Genomic DNA, 20,107 nt, shown 5'->3' on the forward strand with positions numbered 1-20,107 from the left:
GATGTAGGAGCAACAGGGTGGTGGTGATAGGAGATTTTAATTTTCCCAACATTGACTGGGATTCACTTAGTGTTAGAGGTCTAGATGGAGCAGAATTTGTAAGGAGCATCCAGGAGGGTTTTCTCGAGTAGTATGTAAATAGTCCAACTCGGGAAGGGGCCATACTGGACCTGGTGTTGGGGAATGAGCCCGGCCAGGTGGTTGAAGTTTCAGTAGGGGACTACTTTGGGAATAGTGATCACAATTCCGTAAGTTTTAGAATACTCATGGACAAAGACGAGAGTGGTCCTAAGGAAGAGTGCTAAATTGGGGGAAGGCCAACTATACCAAAATTCAGCAGGAGCTGGGGAATGTAGATTGGGAGCAGCTGTTTGAAGATAAATCCACATTTGATATGTGGGAGGCTTTTAAAGAGAGGTTGATTAGCGTGCAGGAGAGACATGTTCCTGTGAAAATGAGGGGTAGAAATGGCAAGATTAGGGAACCATGGATGACAGGTGAAATTGTGAAACTAGCTAAGAGGAAAAAGGAAGCATACATAAGGTCTAGGCGGCTGAAGAAAGACGAAGCTTTGGAAGAATATCGGGAATGTAGGACCAATCTGAAACGAGGAATTGAGAGGGATAAAAGGGGTCATAAAATATTTTTAGCAAACAGGGTTAAGGAAAATCCCAAAGCCTTTTATTCATATATAAGGAGCAAGAGGGTAACTAGAGAAAGGATTGGCCCACTCAAGGACAAAGGAGGAAAATTATGCGTGGAGTCAGAGAAAATGGGTGAGATTCTAAATGAGTACTTTGCATCGGTATTCACCGAGGAGAGGGACATGACGGATGTTGAGGTTAGGGATAGATGTTTGATTACTCTAGGTCAAGTCGGCATAAGGAGGGAGGAAGTGTTGGGTATTCTAAAAGGCATTAAGGTGGACAAGTCCCCAGGTCCGGATGGGATCTATCCCAGGTTACTGAGGGAAGCGAGAGAGGAAATAGCTGGGGCCTTAACAGATATCTTTGCAGCATCCTTAAACACGGGTGAGGTCCCGGAGGACTGGAGAATTGCTAATGTTGTCCCCTTGTTTAAGAAGGGTAGCAAGGATAATCCAGGTAATTATAGACCGGTGAGCCTGACGTCAGTGGTAGGGAAGCTGCTGGAGAAGATACTGAGGGATAGGATCTATTCCCATTTGGAAGAAAATGGGCTTATCAGTGATAGGCAACATGGTTTTGTGCAGGGAAGGTCATGTCTTACCAACTTAATAGAATTCTTTGAGGAAGTGACAAAGTTGATTGATGAGGGAAGGGCTGTAGATGTCATATGGACTTCAGTAAGGCGTTTGATAAGGTTCCCCATGGTAGGTTGATGGAGCAAGTGATGTCGCATGGGGTCCAGGGTGTACTAGCTAGATGGATAAAGAACTGAAATAAAAACAAGAAATGCTGGAACCACTCAGCAGGTCTGGCAGCATCTGTGAAAAGAGAAGCAGAGTTAACGTTTCGGGTCCCTGGGCAACAGGAGACAGAGAGTAGCAGTGGAAGGGAGTTTCTCAAAATGGAGACATGTGACCAGTGGTGTTCCACAGGGATCCGTGCTGGGACCACTGTTGTTTGTGATATACATAAATAATTTGGAGGAAAGTATAGGTGGTCTGATTATCAAGTTTGCAGACGACACTAAGATTGGTGGAGTAGCAGATAGTGAAGGGGACTGTCAGAGAATACAGCAGAATATAGATAGATTGGAGAGTTGGGCAGAGAAATGGCAGATGGAGTTCAATCCGGGCAAATGCGAGGTGATGCATTTTGGAAGATCCAATTCAAGAGTGAACTATACAATAAATGGAAAAGTCCTGGGGAAAATTGATGTACAGAGAGATTTGGGTGTTCAGGTCCATTGTTCCCTGAAGCTGGCAACGCAGGTCAATAGAGTGGTCAAGAAGGCATACGGCATGCTTTCCTTCATCGGACGGGGTATTGAGTATAAGAGTTGGCAGGTCATGTTACAGTTGTATAAGACTTTGGTTCGGCCACATTTGAAATACTGCGTGCAGTTCTGGTTGCCACATTACCAAAAAGATGTAGATGCTTTGGAGAGGGTGCAGAGGAGGTTCACCAGGATGTTGCCTGGTATGGAGGGCGCTAGCGATGAAGAGAGGTTGAGTAGATTAGGATTATTTTCATTAGAAAGACAGAGGTTGAGGGGGGACCTGATTGAGGTGTACAAAATCATGAGAGATATAGACAGGGTGGATAGCAAGAAGCTTTTTCCCAGAGTGGGGGATTCAATTACTAGGGGTCACGAGTTCAAAGTGAGTGGGGAAAAGTTTAGGGGGGATATGCGTGGAAAGTTCTTTACGCAGAGGGTGGTGGGTGCCTGGAACGCGTTGCCAGCAGAGGTGGTAGACGAGGGCATGATAGCGTCTTTTAAGATGTATCTAGACAGATACATGAATGGGCAGGAAGCATAGAGATACGGACCCTTAGAAAATAGGCGACAGGTTTAGATAGAGGATCTGGATCGGCGCAGGCTTGGACGGCCGAAGGGCTTGTTCCTGTGCTGTAATTTTCTTTGTTCTTTGTTCTTTACTTCACAGGGGTGGTATAAAGCAAAATTTGGCACTGAGCCATTTCAGGTGATATTAGGGCAAAGCAGATAGGTTTTAAGGAGGGAAGAGATATTTGCATGTTGGAGACAGCAGGCGTCAATCAGGGTGCAATCATGCCATTGGTCACGATGCATGAAACTCAAGTTATGGGGTCCACTCCAGATGGAAAGCAGCAAAGGTGGAACCTGCAAGAGCATCCACATTCACACTCCACCTAAGAAATTATTGGCTCTGTGCTTCCATGGCTGGTTGGTTCACACATGTGGCACAGGCTATACAGTCTGTCCTTTTCCCTTTACCACACAGTTTCTTCATACTGAATGTTTCCCAGGTCTTTGATCCCTTCAGCCGTTCTTGTTGTTTGACAGACACCAACAGACAACCCTGGAGCTTCAGGAGGCTCTGTGAAGTTGCCTCTGGATGGGGGTCTGCAAGGAAGCAGGTGCTTGTGTGTAAGTGACATTGCTTTATTCCATTATGGTGACCCATAAGGTGTCTCGTTCTCTCAGTATGACAGGCCACTGAGAGGAGAGCACTGAGAGGTGGCATTATTGTCATCCAGAGATGGTGGCGTGAGTCTGATGTCCTCGTGACTCTCTCTGAAGTGTGCACCATCACCAAAGGCAGTTGGAACAATGGGACCTGCTTCATCCAAAGTCACCTCATGCATGTAGTGCAACACATTACTTGGGTCAGCAGTTTCATCTGGACATTCATCTCATCTCCCAGTCCTTGCCAGTTGTGAATCTGACATTCCATTCTTCACTGGAAAATCTCTGTTTTGCTGCGGATCAAGATGTCATGTTGTCAATGTGTGATGTCTGCAGCTATTCAGTAGATTTCATAGCTGTTTAAGGGCCTTGCAGAAGCCATGTCTGACACATGTCTGAGATGCTCACCGATGACTGTTGGGGCTAGTCCCCTAGAGACAAAACCAGATGCCTCTGTACGACGGCAGTTTGTTTGCAGGGCAACAAATATTGAATCCAGAAGATGCAGTTACAGGTAGCTCAGGCGCAGTGTGTACTCCATGTAACCAGGAGTCACAGTCACTCTGCCCATGTCCTGCTGTTTGACGCTCACTGCACGGAGGTAACGAGGATTTTTGTGCATCAGCTTCACAGCGTAACTATAAATTCTGCATAGAATGACTAGCTCTATAGGCGACTCTGCATTGTTTGTTTCAAAAAGGGGTCCTGCAAGAATGTGTATGAGCGCTCAGTATCCAGAACGTCGTTGTGGAAGACCGGCGATAAAATGCATTCTTTCATGGAGTGTTGCAGGCGTTTTATCATGCCATTTTCCGATTCAGTCTAATTGTTGGTGTTATTCCTGAAAGTTAGAATGTTATTTTGGAAATGTGCTGCCCACATCTCCTTCTGTGGAAGCCAATTAATAACCAGATACTTCTGCAAGGATAGGTGAGCTTCCCAATCCTTACCAAACACCTTGTTGTTTGCTCCTCCAAGGCTGCATGACCATCTCCCTGCAGATGTCAAACAATTGCTGCTTTTGAGGATGGTCTAAGGTGTAACTGCAAATCTTCCTCCTCATGCTCATTATAACATGAAATTGGCACAGTAGCACCCTGACAGCTGGGAGATGCTTCTTCAATGCCTTTATCTTGTTGATGTCCTTATCCATAATTATCATCTGTAATGCCGTGACTAGAACTGTTGCGATATTCCTGCTGCGGTCTAACTAGTGTTTGTATAGTTGTCGCATAATCTCCTTACTCTTTCCTTTATTGGCCAACACATAAAATATAAAAGTAAGTATACTGCATGCCTTCTTAATCACCTAATCACCCTGCCCTGCTACCTTCAAGAATCTGTGGACTTGCACTCCAAGGTCCCTCTGTTCATCTACACTCTTCAGTATCTGAACATTTATTTTGCATTCCCTTGCCTTGTTTTCCCTTCCCAAATCATTACCTCTCGCTTCTCCAGGTTGAATTCCATTTGCCATTTTTCTGCCCACCTGACAAGTCCATTGATATCTTTCTGCAGTCTACAGCTTTCTTCCTCACCATCAACCATATGAACAATTTTTTGTATCATCTGCAAACCTCTTAATCATACCCCCTACATTTAAGTTTAAATCATTAATATATACCATGAAATGCAAGGAACCTAATACTGAACCCTGCGGAACCCCATTGGAAACAAATATTCTTGTGACTGGAAGACAGTCAACAGTTACCCTTTGCTTCCTGCAACTGAGTGAATTTTGGATCCAACTTGCCACTTGTCCTTGGATCCCATGAGCTTTTACTTTTCTGACAAGTCTGCCATGTGGGACCTTGTCAAAAGCCTTACTAAAATCCATGTAGCCGACATCAAACACGCTACCCTCATCAACTCTCCTTGATACCTCCTCAAAATTACATTCGTCTGACATGATCTTCCCTTAACAAATCCATGCTAATTGTCCTTATCTGTGCCTTTCTCAATGACAATTAATACTATCCCTCAGAATTTGTTTCTAATGATTTGCCCACCAGTGACGTTCGACTGATTGGCCTGTAATTATTCGGTCTGTCTCTTCCTTTTAAAACAATACTTCATGTGAGCAATCCTCTGGCACCATGCCTGTACCTGGAGAAGACTGGAACATGGTCAGAGCTTGTGCTATTTACCCCCTTGCTTCTCTTAGCAGCCTGGCATACATTTCATCCTGGCCTGCCGATTTTTATCCATTTTCGAAGATGCTAAACCCCTTAATATTTCACCCCTCACTATGTTTATCCGCCCCACTATGTGGGGCGGCACAGTGGCGCAGTGGTTAGCACTGCAGCCTCACAGCTCCAGCGACCCGGGTTCAATTCTGGGTACTGCCTGTGTGGAGTTTGCAAGTTCTCCCTGTGTCTGCGTGGGTTTCCTCCGGGTGCTCCGGTTTCCTCCCACATGCCAAAGACTTGCAGGTTGATAGGTAAATTGGCCATTAGCAATTGCCCCTAGTATAGGTAGGTGGTAGGGAAATATAGGGACAGGTGGGGATGTGGTAGGAATATGGAATTAGTGTAGGATTAGTATAAATGGGTGGTTGATGGTCGGCACAGACTTGATGGGCCGAAGGGCCTGTTTCAGTGCTGTATCCCTTAAAAAAAAAAATCCAATATTTCACATCTTTCTCCTCAACTACAGTACCTGCATCATCCCCCTCTTTTGCGAAGATAGACGCAAAGTATTCATTAAGAATCATGTCCGCGTTTTCTGCCTGCACTCATTACCTTTGTGGTCTCCAATCAGCCCTGCTCTTTCCTTAGTGATCCCCTTGCTTTTTATGTATTTATAAAACATCTTTAGGTTTTCCTTGATTTTACTTGCCAATATTTTTTTTCATGCTTTCTTTGCTTTCCTAATTTGCTTTTAAATTTTCGCCCTGCACTTTCTATGTTGCTATAGGCTTTCTGTAGTATTGAGCTCCGAGTATCTGACATAAGCTTCCCTTTTTGCTTTATCCTACTTTTATATGCTGTTTGACATCTGTCAGGGTGGGTGTATTGCGGGGGTGTCTAGCTTTGGGAGTCCCACCCTTTTTCTTGGAATATATTTGTTTTAAACCCTGTTGCCTCCTATTGCTCTGACACTATTTTAACTTTAAGTAGCTGTTTCCAGTCCACTTTTGCCAAAACAAATCTTGACCTTTTAAATTGGGGAAAGGTCAGTTTTACTCTCTTACTCTGTCTATCTTTATCCTTTTCCATAACAACTCTAAATCTAACCGAACTATGATTACTACTACTAAAATGCTCTCCCCCACTTCCACCTGCCCAGGTTCACCTACCCAGATTCCTTCCCTTAAACTAAGTCCAAAACTGCCTCTTCTCTTAATGGGCTTGCTACATACTAGTTTAAAAACGTTCTCCAAAATGCACTTTAAGAATTCTGCATCTTCCATACCTTTTGCACTGATTTTATTCCAATTGATATTAGGGTCATTAAAATCCCCTACTATTACTGCCTTATTCTTTTAGCACTTATCAGCAAGTTGCCTATACATTTACTCTTCTCTCTCCCTCTGACTGTTAGGGTGGGGGTCTATAGTATACTTCCAGCAGTGTGATTGCTACTTTTCTTGTCCCCAGTTCAACCCATTTGGACTCATTTAATGGTCCTCATAACTGGTTATTATGTCCTTCTCTATTCTGTCTGAAAATCCAGTAACCAGGCATGTTGAGCTGCCATTCCTGCCGCCCTTTAAGTCATGTTTCAGTAATACTATGATATCACTCACCCAAGTGTGTATGTGTTCTCAGCTCATCTTTCTTATTCACTAGACTCTTTGCATTAAAGTAAATATCACTAATTACTGAACAACACCTTTTATTGTCTATTTTCTAGCTTTTGTTTCCTTGACCTTCCATACTTACTCATTTTCTGCCTTCCATTTTCAGCTTTGCATCCCTCCCTTCAGAATCTACACTCCGGTTCCCATCCCTCTGCCAAGCTAATCAAACCCTCCCCAATAGCACTAGCAAACTTCCCCCAACGCAATATGCGTCCCAGCTCTGATGTGGTGCAAACTGTCTGTCTGGCTTGTAGAGGTCCCATCTTCCCCCAAGATCCCAATGCCCCAGAAATCTAAATCCCTCCCTCCTGCACCATCTCTCCAGCCATACGATTATTTGCGCTACCTGCCTACTCACTAGCACGGGGCACTAGGAATAATCCAGAGATTACTACTTTTTTGAGATTTTACTTTTTAACTTCTTTCCTAGCTCCCTAATATATGCCTGCAGGACCGCATCCCTCTTTCTACCTGTGTCATTGGTATAGATATGAAACATGGCCTCTCGTAGTTCACCCTCCCCTGTGCTCCCAGAGTGCTATGCAGCCACTCAGTAACATTCTTGACCCTGGGACCAGGGAGGTAACATAACAACATTCTGGAGTCACGTCTGCAGCTGCAGAAACACCTGTTTTGTTCCCCTTACTATTGCTTCCTCTATCCCTATTGTTTTTCTGACTTTCTGACTTCCACCCTCAGAGCCTCCTCCCTGCTCTCTTTCCCCCCGTCACTGCTGAGCCATCCACGGTGCCGTGGACTTGGTTCTGCCATGTACTCCATGTCATGTAGCGTTACAGTCTTATTGAACTTCTACTAAATATAACCATTCAGCTGCTTGTTCCCAGCTTGCAGCTTGACCAGCTCTTCCACCTTCTACACCTCATCCTAGTTGAGATGCCACCTCCTGGCATAGAAATATAAATATTTCAGATTCAGAACATGGCAGGTATGCACAAGCTGGGGTGAGGTAACACACAGCCTGCTGGTCACACTGAATTTCAATGTGATCCATTGCTTCTGGTGTCCCGGACAAACATGTGCAGTGGGTGCAAGTGTCATCAGCCAGAACAGCTTGATCTCTGGGTTTTGAAGCTTGAGCAACAGCTGGCATTACTGCAGTGCATCCGTGAGGCTGAGAGCTACATGGATAGCACTTTTCTGCATGTGGTCACCTCGCAGCTTAAGGTGTGTAGCCAGAGAGGGAATGGGTGAACACCAGGTAGTGAAGGAGGACCAGGCGGATAGTGCAGGAGTGCCTGGAGTGCATCTTGTTCCAACCAGTATTTAATTCTGGTGAGAGTGATGGTTCATCTGAGAAGTACCGCAGAGCCAAGTCCCCAGTACCATGCGTGGCTCAGCTGTACGGTGGGGGGGCAGGAGGAAGAGCAGGAAAGCAATAGTAATTGGAGATTCTATAGTTAGGGGAACAGGCCGGGGTTTGTGTGGCTGCAGATGTGACTCCAGAATGGTATGTTGACGTCATGGTCTATATTGGTGCCAATGACATGGGTAGAAAGAAGGATGAGGTCCTGTAGGCAGATTTTAGGGAGCTAGGAAAGAGACGAGCAAGCAGGACTTCAAAGGTAGTAATCTCCAGATTATTCCCGGTGCTACATGCTAATCAATAGGAATATGATAGAAATAGTTAGATAGATATGTGGCTGGAGGGAGGGCTTTAGATTCCTGGGACACTGGGACCCGTTCTGGGGAAGATGCAACCTATACAGGCCAGATGGTTTGTACCTAAACAGAACCTGGACCAATGTCCTCACGGGGCGGTTTGCTCATGCTGGCCGGGATTTAAACTAGCTTGGCAGGGGGGTGGGAACCAGGATGTAGCATTAGAAGGATAAACAAGTTCCACAAAGGATTGGGGGAGAGCGATTGCACTAGAGTAAGAAATAGCTAGATAATAGGTGGGGTCAGATTAAGAGGTAGTGCAATAAGGTCTAAATTAGGTTTACAGTGCATGTATGTTTGTTTTAAATGTGCAGAGCGTGGTAGATAAGGTTGGTGAGCTGTAGGTGCAAGTAGACATATGGGAATATGTTGTGATGATAATGGAGACTTGGCTCAGAAAAGGGCAGGACTGGGTGCTAAATATTCCTGGATACGAGATGTTTAGGAAAGATAGGGAAGGGAAGAAAGGAGGACGGGTGGTAGTATTGAGGAAAGAGAATATTACAATGTTGGAGGGAGAGGATGTCCTCGAAGGATTATTTGGTTAGTGTTAAGAAACAATAGAGGTACCGTTACACTACTGGGTTATTCTATAGGCCACCAACTAGTGGAAAAGATGGAGGAGCAAATTTGCAGGGAAATTAGAGGTGCAAAAACTACAGAGATATTGAGGACTTAATTATCCTAAATATAAACTGTATAGCAATAGTGTAAAGTCAGAGGGGGAAGAGTTTCTGAAATTCAGGAGAATTTTCTTCAGTATGTTTCCAGTCGACTGAGGAAGGAGGCATTGCTGGATCTGGTTCTGGGCAATGAGGTGGGTCAAGTGGATTAGGTGTCAGTCAGGGAACTTTTACGGCACAGTGATCATGGTATCAAGGTTTAGGTTAGCCATGGAACAAGGCAAGGAGCAATCTAAAGAAAAAATACTAAGTTGAAAGAGGGCCTATTTTATTGGGGTGAGAACAGATCTCTTCCAGATAAATTGGTATCATAGATTTGCAGGCAAAACTGTAATGGAAGAATGGGCTGCCTTTTAAAGAGGGGATGGTTCAGGTACAGTCAAGGTAAATTCCCATGGGTGGTGGGGGGGGGGAAGCTAAGCCAACCAAAGCTAGAGCTCCCTGGATGATGAAAGAGATGGAGAGTAAGATGAAACAGAAAAAGGGTGTATATGACTGATGTCAGATTGATAATACAAGTGAGAACCAAGCTAAATATAGAAAGTTCAGAGGGGAAGTGAAAAAGGGAATATGAGCGGCAAAAAGAATATAGGAGACTGGGAGCTAATATAAAAGGGAATCCAAAACTCTTCTAACAGCATATAAGTAGTAAAAGGGTAGTAAGAGGTGGGGTGGAGCCAATTAGGGACCAAAAAGAGGATCTCTGCATAGAGGAAGAGGGCATGGCTGAGATACTAAATGACTACCGTCTTTACCAAGGAATAAGATACTGCCAAAGTCGTAGTGAAAGAGAAGGTAGTTGTGACACTGGAAGGACTAAAAATTGATAAAGAGGAGGTGTTAGAAAGGCAGGCTGCAGTTAAAGTTGATAATTCACCAGGACTGGATGAGATGCATCCAAGAATGCTGAGGGTAGAAAGGGAGGATATTGCAGAGGTACTGGCCATAATCTTCCAATCCTCCTTAGATGCAGGGGTGGTGCCAGAGGACTGGAGAATTGCAAATGTTACACCCTTGTTCAAAAAAGGGAGTAAAATTAAACCCAGCAACTGCAGGCCATTCAGATTAGCATTGGTGGGAAAGCTTTTTGAAATGATAATCTGGGACAAAATTAACAGTCACTTTAAGTGTGGATTAATTAGGGAAAGTCAGGACACATTTGTTAAGGGTAAATCATGTTTAACTAACTTGATTGAGTTTTTTTGATGAGGTAACTGAAATGGTTGATGAAGGTAATGGACTTGACATATTTTATATGGACTTCCAAAAGGCATTCGATGAAGTGCCAGCAAAGTTGAAGCCCATGGAATAAAAGGGATGGATATGAAGTTGGCTGAGTGACAGGAAACAGAGCAGTGGTGAATGGTTGTTTTTTTTTGAAACTGGAGGAAGTATACAGTGGGGTTTCCAGTATGAGGACCACTGTTTTTCTTTATATATTAATGACATAGATTTGGGTGTGCAAAGGCACAATTTAAAAATTTGCAGATGACACAAAACTTGGAAGTATTGTGAACAGTGAGGAGGACAGTGATAGATTTCAGCAGAACATAGACAGGCTGGTGGAATAGGTGGACGTGTGGGAGGTGGAATTTAATGCAGAGAAGTGTGAAGTGATACGTTTTTGGTAGGAAGAATGAAGAGGGGCAATATAAAATAAAGGGTACAATTCTAAAGGGGGTGTAGGAGCATAGGGACCTGGGGGTATATGTACAAAAATCATTGAAGGTGGCAGGGCAGGTTGAGAAAGTGGTTAATAAGGCATATGGGATCCTGGGCTTCATGAATAGAGATAGAGTACAAAAGCAAGGAAGTTATGGTGAGCCTTTAAAACTCTAGTTTGGCCTCAAATGGAGTATTGTGCCCAATTCTGGGCACTGCACTCGAGGAAGATGTGAAGGCTTTAGAGAGGATGCAGAAATGCTTTGAGAATGGTTCATGGGATAAGGAACTTTAATTACAGGGATAGATTGGAAAGGTTGGGGTTGTTCTCCTTAGAGAAGAGAAGATTGAGAGGAGAATTAAGAGGTGTTCAAAATCGTGAAGGATCTGGACAGAGTAGATCGGGAGAAACTGTTCCTATTGGTGGAAGGGTTGAGCACCAGAGGAAACCGATTTAAGGTGATTGGCAAAAGAACCAATGGCGACATGAGAAACAACATTTTTTTGCAGCAAATGATTAGGATCTGGAATGCATTGCCTGAGAATGTAGTGGAGAAGATACAACCACGGCAAAGGTATCCTCCCTTCCCACTCCCAAGTTCTCTAGCCGTGAGAAGATGTCCTTAACCCTATCACCAGGCAGGCAAAACAAATTTGGAAATCTGGATGTGACTCCAGAGAACAGTACCTGTCCCCTATCACTACCACTTTCCTTTTCACCCCTGACCACCCCCCCATGACCTCCTGTGGCATGGTCAATTTGCTCAACAACCCTGCAGACTTTGCCCTCGGCCACACAGGCAGCAAGCACCTCATACCGGTAGATAAGGACAAAAGCCAAAGCTCCTCCAGCACTGCACTGAGGTCCCCTGACCTGTCTAACTCGCAGTCACACCCTCCTCCCTGACCACTAACCAGATCTGCACCACTACCTAACCTAAGGGGTGTGACTGCCTCCAGGATCAAAGTGTCAAGGTAAGTCACCTCCTTCCTCATCTCCCGTAGTGCTTGCACCTCAGACTCCAGCTCAACAATACTGAGATGAGTTTTTCAGGATGCAGATACTTGCTGAACTGTGGTTGCCTGGCATTGCGATGCTGTCTACACACCTCCACATGTTGCAGGTGTGGCACACTATCTGCACTACTGTCATATATACCTCTATTCTATTTATTTCACGACATAACTAAAATTGAATTAAAGTTAGGGACTTTCTTTGAACTGCTCCGATTCCTGCCCCTGTACTCTGCTGTGCTGCTTGGTTTTGTTTATCAGCTGCTTTTATTCTACTCTTTACTTAACCTTGATTTATTATTGATGTGTCAGTGTCCTCTATATTAATTATAAATTTATCTCCCAGATCTGCTTAATTAGTCGAACATTAAACTTAATTATGCAATGAATTATACACTTGACTAAGTATAAAATAAATCCGTCACTTAGTATTTCCTCGGGCACCACCACTCCTCTGACATCACTTTAGATTTTTTTTGTCAGTTTCTTCCCTGTTTACAGAGCGACTGTTCCTCATCGCAAATCTCACGATTGATTCTGGATGAGCTGGCTGTGGAGTCAGTATTTGGATTCACGCTTAAGACCAAGACATCAGGTGGCTGCAAGCCGCTTTCGACCATGACCCCATCAGCATTATCTCATTCTCGACACTTAAAGGGCCCAAAATTGGCTCCATCGCGCCAGTAGTGCCAGCACTACGGGTACAAGCTTAGAAGCAAAGTGGTATCCGCATCACTTCCACCTACCTCTGATGTGGCCCATGCAGAATGAAGTGAAAACTTTAGTGCGGGCATTACAAGCGTGTGTCGGAAGTATGCAGAATAGATAGATAATGACATCAGTCAGAGTCTAACGCTGCTGTGATGCCAGCGCTGCCATTTAGAACCTTGCCCTCTAATTACTCCCCTCTTACAAACATGCAGAGCTGAACATGCGTTCAGCAGCATAAGGGAACCGCCACCAGCCCTAGTGGTGACATAACTAACATATCACAGTTTACTGTCCATTGCTGCATCTAGGTGACAGGCTGTGAATGTGTGGACAGCAGACTGCACACATGTATTGTGGGCACTGCATCTCAATGCTGAACGTAATGGCACCACAAAGGTTAATGTCTGCTCTGTGCAGTTAGTGTGTAACCACGCCCAGTTCATCATTCTGGTGGCAGTCATGATGCCTTAATCTGCGCCAGTCTGCTGTTCCAGCAATCTTACAGCCACCATGTCAAAACTGAGGGTGGATGATGAGGGCCATCTGCTTTACACCTGGCTAATGACTCCCATGCCCCTGCCCACAACCCAACCGTTCGTGGCAGGCATCAATATAATAGCAGTACTGCCACGAGGATCATCATTGAGCAGACAATTGGGGTACTGAAGCAAAGCTGCCCTGACTGCTCTGGACTAGTCTTCCAGCACTCATCTGAATGGGTGTCCTGATTTGTGGTGCTGTGTTGCATTCCTGAGGGCACAGCCTTGCCATGACGGATTCAGCGACAACGTTAGGAGGAGGTAGCTAGCACATCCATGTATCGGATGGGTTGTCCGCAAGTGCCTGATTCAACTCCAGTTCCCCTTAACCATGTATCGCGATCACCACGACGATTTCCAAGAGCTATCCACTTTAGACCTTTAATTCCCACCATCATCAACCGTCGCCCTTGATAGTGTGCTGTCCATCTGTTGCACCATTTTGCATCATAGTGATCTATTAATGGATCAAATCAAAGCACTGTGATATGTGAATGACACACTACACTATTCGAACTGTCCCAACAACATTACCTACCGCTAATTTCTCTCTCCTCTGTGAAACGGACCAGTGGCTACTGTCATGCAGGCCCCACCTGCCAAGAATGAGGCACACATTATTTCGCCACATGAACATTAAAACTTAAAATTGTGGCTGGGAAGAAAAGAGGGCCTATCACAAGGAATTGCTGAGTCCCAGACTGGAAATACATTTGCATGCTGGCAGACAGTGCTGGAACAAAGGACACAGTCCCTGCTTCTCCAATACACAGAAGACCTGGTCAGGCCAGTTTAGTCACATGACTAACTGGCTGTTTGAATTTGAACTTGCTGAGAGAAAGAAACTGAGACAGCTGTTTGCTCCTGGACTGAGAGTACCTCTCTCCTATCTGCTCCCATCTCTTTCTCATGGAACAGAAGACACATTGAAGATACGTGAGCTCAGAGAGAAAAGTCTCCTATGTGAACAAGGTTTAAGAAGAATACTGGGCCCCAACGAAAAGTAAGACCTGTCTACAATCAAAGACTTTACGGTGAGCTGGAAACACAGAAACAGTAACAAGAAACCCCCTTCAGAGACAGCCTCAAACCTCTCCTTTTTATTTTTCTTTTCTGTCCCTACATGCATGCTAATGTGGGCACGTCTTATGGCCATAGGTGTTAACCAAATTAGAGTTTGTTTTAATAAATTTCACTTTTCTTCTTTAAACCTAAGAAAACCTTGTGTGCTCATTTCTTTGCTTTATAATTAAAAAGCAGTGAACAAGGATTCACCAAGAGGGAGCTCAAAACCCTGTTCCAATAAGACCAGGTGAAGACGGTAAAAGACCCCTAGACGCCTTTCTCACCTGGTCATAACACTATCCATAGTGGACATAGCATATCTTCAATAAGGCATACTTGAATTGGTTGGGAATTTTGTTCCTTCATTTCTTCTCTGTTGCAAGCGGTGAGGTGAAACATTTCTTAAATAGACTGTTGCCTGTAACAAAAACTTGCAGTTCTTTAGCACCGCTTAACATAGTAAAGTATTGGCCTGTATGGGGATTGAACCCACGACCTTGGTGTTATTAGCACCACGCTCTAACCATCTGAGCTAATAGGCCCTGATATCAAGTGTGCCAAGCCCGCTATACTTTCAGCACTCTACGAACTGCTTTGCCTGTGCTGGGGCGAGGGAGCAGTACCACAGGACATGCGCGATGCCAATATCATCACCCTCTATAAGAACAAGGGTGACCACGGTGACTGCAACAACTACCGTGGAATCTCCCTGCTCAGCATAGTGGGGAAAGTCTTCACTCGAGTTGCTTTAAATAGGCTCCAGAAGCTGGCTGAGCATGTCTACCCTGAGGCACAGCGTGGCTTTCGAGCAGAGAGATCCACCATTGACCTGCTATTCTCCCTTCGCCAGCTACAGGAGAAATGTTGCGAACAACAGATGCCCCTCTATGTTGCTTTCATTGATCTCACCAAAGAACTTTGACCTCGTCAGCAGACGTGGCCTCTTCAGACTACTAGAAAAGATTGGATGTCCACCAAAGCTACTAAGTATCACCTCATTCCATGACAATATGAAAGGCACAATTCAGCATAGCGGCACCTCATCAGACCCCTTTCCTATCCTGAGTGGCGTGAAACAGGGCTGTGTTCTCGCACTTACACTGTTTGGGATCATCATCTCCCTGCTGCTCTCACATGCGTTCAAGTCGTCAGAAGGGATTTTCCTCCACACAAGATCAGGTGGCAGGTTGTTCAACCTTGCCCGTCTAAGAGCGATGACCAAAGTAAGGAAAGTCCTTATCAGAGAACTCCTCTTTGCTGACGATGCTGCATTAACATCTCACACTGAAGAGTGTCTGCAGCGTCTCATCGACAGGTTTGCGGCTGCCTGCAACGAATTTGACCGAACCATCAGCCTCAAGAAAACGAACATCATGGGACAGGATGTCAGAAATGCTCCATCCATCAATATCGGCGACCACGCTCTGGAAATGGTTCAAGAGTTCACGAACCTAGGCTCAACTATCACCAGTAACCTGTCTCTCGATGCAGAAATCATCAAGCGCATGGGAAAGGCTTCCACTGCTATGTCCAGACTGGCCAAGAGAGTGTGGGAAAATGGCGCACTGACACTGAACACAAAAGTCCGAGTGTATCAAGCCTGTGTCCTCAGTACCTCGCTCTATGGTAGCGAGGCCTGGACAACGTATGTCAGCCAAGAGCGACGTCTCAATTCATTCCATCTTCACTGCCTCCAGAGAATCCTTGGCATCAGGTGGCAGGACCGTATCTCCAACACAGAAGTCCTCGAGGTGGCCAACATCCGCAGCATATACACCCTACTGAGCCATCGGCGCTTGAGATGGCTTGGCCATGTGAGCCGCATGGAAGATGGCAGGATCCCCAAGGACACATTGTCCAGCGAGCTCGCCACTGATATCAGACCCACCGGCCGTCCTTGTCTCCGCTTCAAAGACGCTTGCAAACGTGACATAAAGTCCTGTGACATTGATCACAAGTCGTGGGAGTCAGTTGCCAGCGTTCGCCAGAGCTGGCGTGCAGTCATAAAGGCGGGGCTAAAGTGTGGCGAGTCGAAGAGACTTAGCAGTTGGCAGGAAAAAAGACAGAAGTGCAAGGGGAGAGCCAACTGTGTAACAGCCCCGACAACCAATTTTATCTGCAGCACCTGTGGAAGAGCCTGTCACTCTAGAATTGGCCTTTTATAGCCACTCCAGGCGCTGCTCCGCAAACCACTGACCACCTCCAGGCGCTTACCCATTGTCTCTCGATGATAAGGAGGCCAAAGAACATAGTAAAACATCCCAAGGCACTTGTGCTTGCAGACAAGGTTAACTGTTGAAACTCCCTCCCATCTATTGAAATAATCTTAACTGTCAAACTCTAGGCCTGTGAAAATGGCAAGGAATTGCTCTGTTGTATCAACTGGATTAGCCAGGAAGGCTGCAAATGGGAAGAATCAAATTAAAGGAGACCGAAGGTATATCGTAAACAAAATGAGCGGGATGAGATAACGAATTGCAGGCACAACTCGTACCTGGTCATTCATCGTTTTTAGCTTCATGTTAATCTATCATAAGACATTTGATAAAGTGCCATTTAATAGACCTAGGAGGTGTGTAGAATCCGATCACAGGGAATAAAAACGGTGCAGAATTTGGATGTCACTATAAGGTCAGGAGTGGCAAAGAAATGGACTAAAGTGCAGGAAAATCAATTCCTGACTAGGAAACGCACTGTAGCAAAATAAAGCTGATAAACCAGTTTACAATGTCACATAGACTTGATAACAGAAAATACAGATTTAAGGTTTCAGTTCTGAGAAAGGGTCATCAACCTGAAATGTAAACCTTGTTTCTTTCTCCACAAATGCTGCCTGACCTGCTGACAATTTCCAGTATCCCCAGTGTTTTGTTTTGGAATACCGATTTAAGCATGGTCGGGGGAAGGCACATTGCTAAATGAGCACAATAAATTTTTTATAAATATCTAAGTACTCACATCTGAAGTGATTTACAGTTAGTTACCCGGTTTAAAGATGATTTCTCTCTTCTGGACTCGCTTGGTGCCTCCAATGCGAAAGGTCCAAAATTTGTGCCAAATTAAGGTTTGGCGATGTCCTCTTGTAATTAAAAGTATGCATGTACATGACACCATCATGTACGATTGGAATTGTTTATGCACAAGAAATTCTGATCTACGCATGTGCAAACTCAGCCTGACAACAATAATGCTTTTTGATGATGTCATCAAATTTTTGGAACCCTACATGTGTGAAGACCAGATTGGGCAGGGTGTGCGTGTGCAAATCTGCACATGCGTGAAGGTGGCCTCCTGTTCGTTGTCAGGAGTCACTCCCTTTTCAGTGTCCATCACCAAGAGTGGCTCGGTAGCACCACTACTGACCGAGCTGGCTGAGTCCTAAAGGACATATCTGCTAGACTGGGTATGCGCAGGTGGTGAGGGAACCAACAAGAGGGGGAAACATACTTGACCTCGTCCTCACCAATCTGCCTGCTGCAGATGCATCTGTCCATGACCGTATTGGTAGGAGTGACCACCGCACAGTCCTTGTGGAGACAAAGTCCCGCCTTCACATCGAGGATACCGTCCATCGTGTTGTGTGGCACTACCACCGTGCTAAATGGGATAGATTTCGAACAGATCTAGCAATGCAAAACTGGGCATCCATGAGGCTCTGTGGTCCATCAGCAGCAGAATTGTACTCGACTACAATCTGTAACCTCATGTTCCGGCATATTCCCCACTCTACCATTACCATCAAGCCACGAGACCAACCCTGGTTCAACGAAGAGTGCAGGAGGGCATGCCAGGAGCAGCACCAGGCATACCTCAAAATGAGTTGTCAACCTGCTAAAGCTACAACACAGGACTATCTGCATGCCAAACTGCGTAAGCAACATGCGATAGACAGATAAGTGATCCCATAACCAACGGGTCAGATCTAAGCTCTGCAGTCCTGCCATATCCATCCGTGAATGGTGGTGGACAATTAAACAACTAACGGGAGGAGGTGGCTCCTCCAATATCCCCATCCTCGATGATGGGGGAGCCCAGCATATCAGTGCGAAAGATAAGGCTGAAGCATTTGCAACAATCTTCAGCCAGAAGTGCCGAGTTGATGATCCATCTCGGCCTCCTTCTGAAGTCCCCAGCATCACAGATGCCAGACTTCAGCCAATTCACTCTGCGTGATATCAAGAAATGACTGAAAGCACTGGATACTGCAAAAGCTATGGGCCCTGACAATATTCCGGCAGTAGTACTGAAGACCTGTTCTCCAGAACTTGCCGCGCCCCTCGCCAAGCTGTTCTAATACAGCTACGACACTGGCATCTACCCTGCAATATGGAAAATTGCCCAGGTATGTCCTGTACACAAAAAGCAGGACAAGTCCAACCCGGCCAATTACCGCCCCATCAGCCTACTCTCAATCATCAGTAAAGTGATGGAAGGTGTCATCAACAGTGCCATCAAGTGGAACTTGCTTCGCAATAACCTGCTCAGTGACACTCCGTTTGGGTTCCACCAGGGCCACTCAGCTCCTGACCTCATTAGTATCCTAGTAACTAACCTAAATCTGTGCTTAACTCACTTAAACTTATGCCTCTGAACCTTCCTAACCGATGTAGCTTGAGTAGCTTATCCATTTGGTCTGATTCTAATCCTTTTCATTGTTTTAAAAACCTCAATCAGATCTCCTTAAACTCAATGCCTTCCTAGAGCAAAAATACACAGCTTTAATAGCTTATCCAAGTATCAGGGGTCCCTTTTCAAGGTAGGTAGCAAACTAAATGACCCTTCCCTAAATATTTTCCATAGCCTCTGTTACCCGTCAGGTGAGAGATCAAAAGTGGAGAGTGTTTTCTCGATGTAGTCTGACCAGGGCCTTATATGGAGAAAGGATAATACTTCGTGTTTTGTATTTAATTGTCTTGGCAGTACATCTGGATATCCTATTTACTTTTACAATAGCCTTGCCGCATTGGTTGTTAAACTTCACTGACCTGTGCAGTAACGCTACATGGTATAGAAATGATTGGAGTTGCCCATCTCCAGTTGTAGCAAGCTAACTTTACCTATGTTCAAAGACATCTGCAAGATACAGGCTGAGTTACTTATTTCAGACAGATCTGCTTACAATATAAAAGCAAAATACTGCAGATGCTGGAAATCTGAAATAAAAACAAGAAATGCTGGAACCACTCAGCAGGTCTGGCAGCATCTGTGGAAAGAGAAGTAGAGTTAACGTTTCGGGTCAGTGACCCTTCTTCGGAACTGCTTACAATCTGTTTTCTCATCTAAGGTCCTTACGTTCACACGCATTCTCGTGTCATCCATGAACTGGCAGATAGTTTCCTTAACACCTTCATCCAGATCATTAATGAAGATTTTGAAGAGAAAAGGCCCTAAATGCTAATCTTTGCGGAACTCCGCTAGTGACCAGTTCCCTCTAAGCTTTGCGGGTGCATGGCTGGACGGCAATCAGGAATGTGCTACGTAGGGGAATAAAAGGCCACGTGCAAGCGGTGGTCCCTTTTAAGATGCGCTCATGTGCGGCCATGCAGCAATCTTAAAGAGACCGTGAAATCCAACAAATGGGCTGTGCACAGTGAAGGGACTTAAAAGAGAACATTGGTTCCCACATACTATGGGACTTCTTTCTGTCTTCAAGAACGTAACCAGTTTCTTATCCAACCCAAAATCTGTCTGACAATCTTTCCAAACTCTGTCTTTATTAGTAGTCATTTGGGCCATTTATGTTACATATATTTGCATGCTCATTAGCATTTATCATATTGTTGTCAATACCACCTGCTCCTCCTCCTTCATTGGTACTGAATTTGAATTCAAGACATTGGTAGGTTGGCAACTGCTGG

General features: G+C 45.0%; 1 protein-coding gene and 1 non-coding gene across 3 annotated transcripts in view; one reads left to right on the forward strand and one right to left on the reverse strand.

Annotated features, from left to right (window-relative positions):
* Positions 1-20,107, forward strand: part of LOC137376391 (glycine N-acyltransferase-like protein 3) — a 62,463-nt gene that overhangs the window by 4,580 nt on the left and 37,776 nt on the right. The window lies entirely within an intron of this gene.
* trnai-aau (transfer RNA isoleucine (anticodon AAU)) lies at positions 14,718-14,791 on the reverse strand. Its single transcript has one exon. It is a non-coding gene; the product is annotated as a tRNA-Ile (tRNA).

Source organism: Heterodontus francisci, chromosome 13 (genome assembly GCF_036365525.1).
Source record: "Heterodontus francisci isolate sHetFra1 chromosome 13, sHetFra1.hap1, whole genome shotgun sequence".
Classification (NCBI taxonomy): domain Eukaryota; kingdom Metazoa; phylum Chordata; class Chondrichthyes; order Heterodontiformes; family Heterodontidae; genus Heterodontus; species Heterodontus francisci.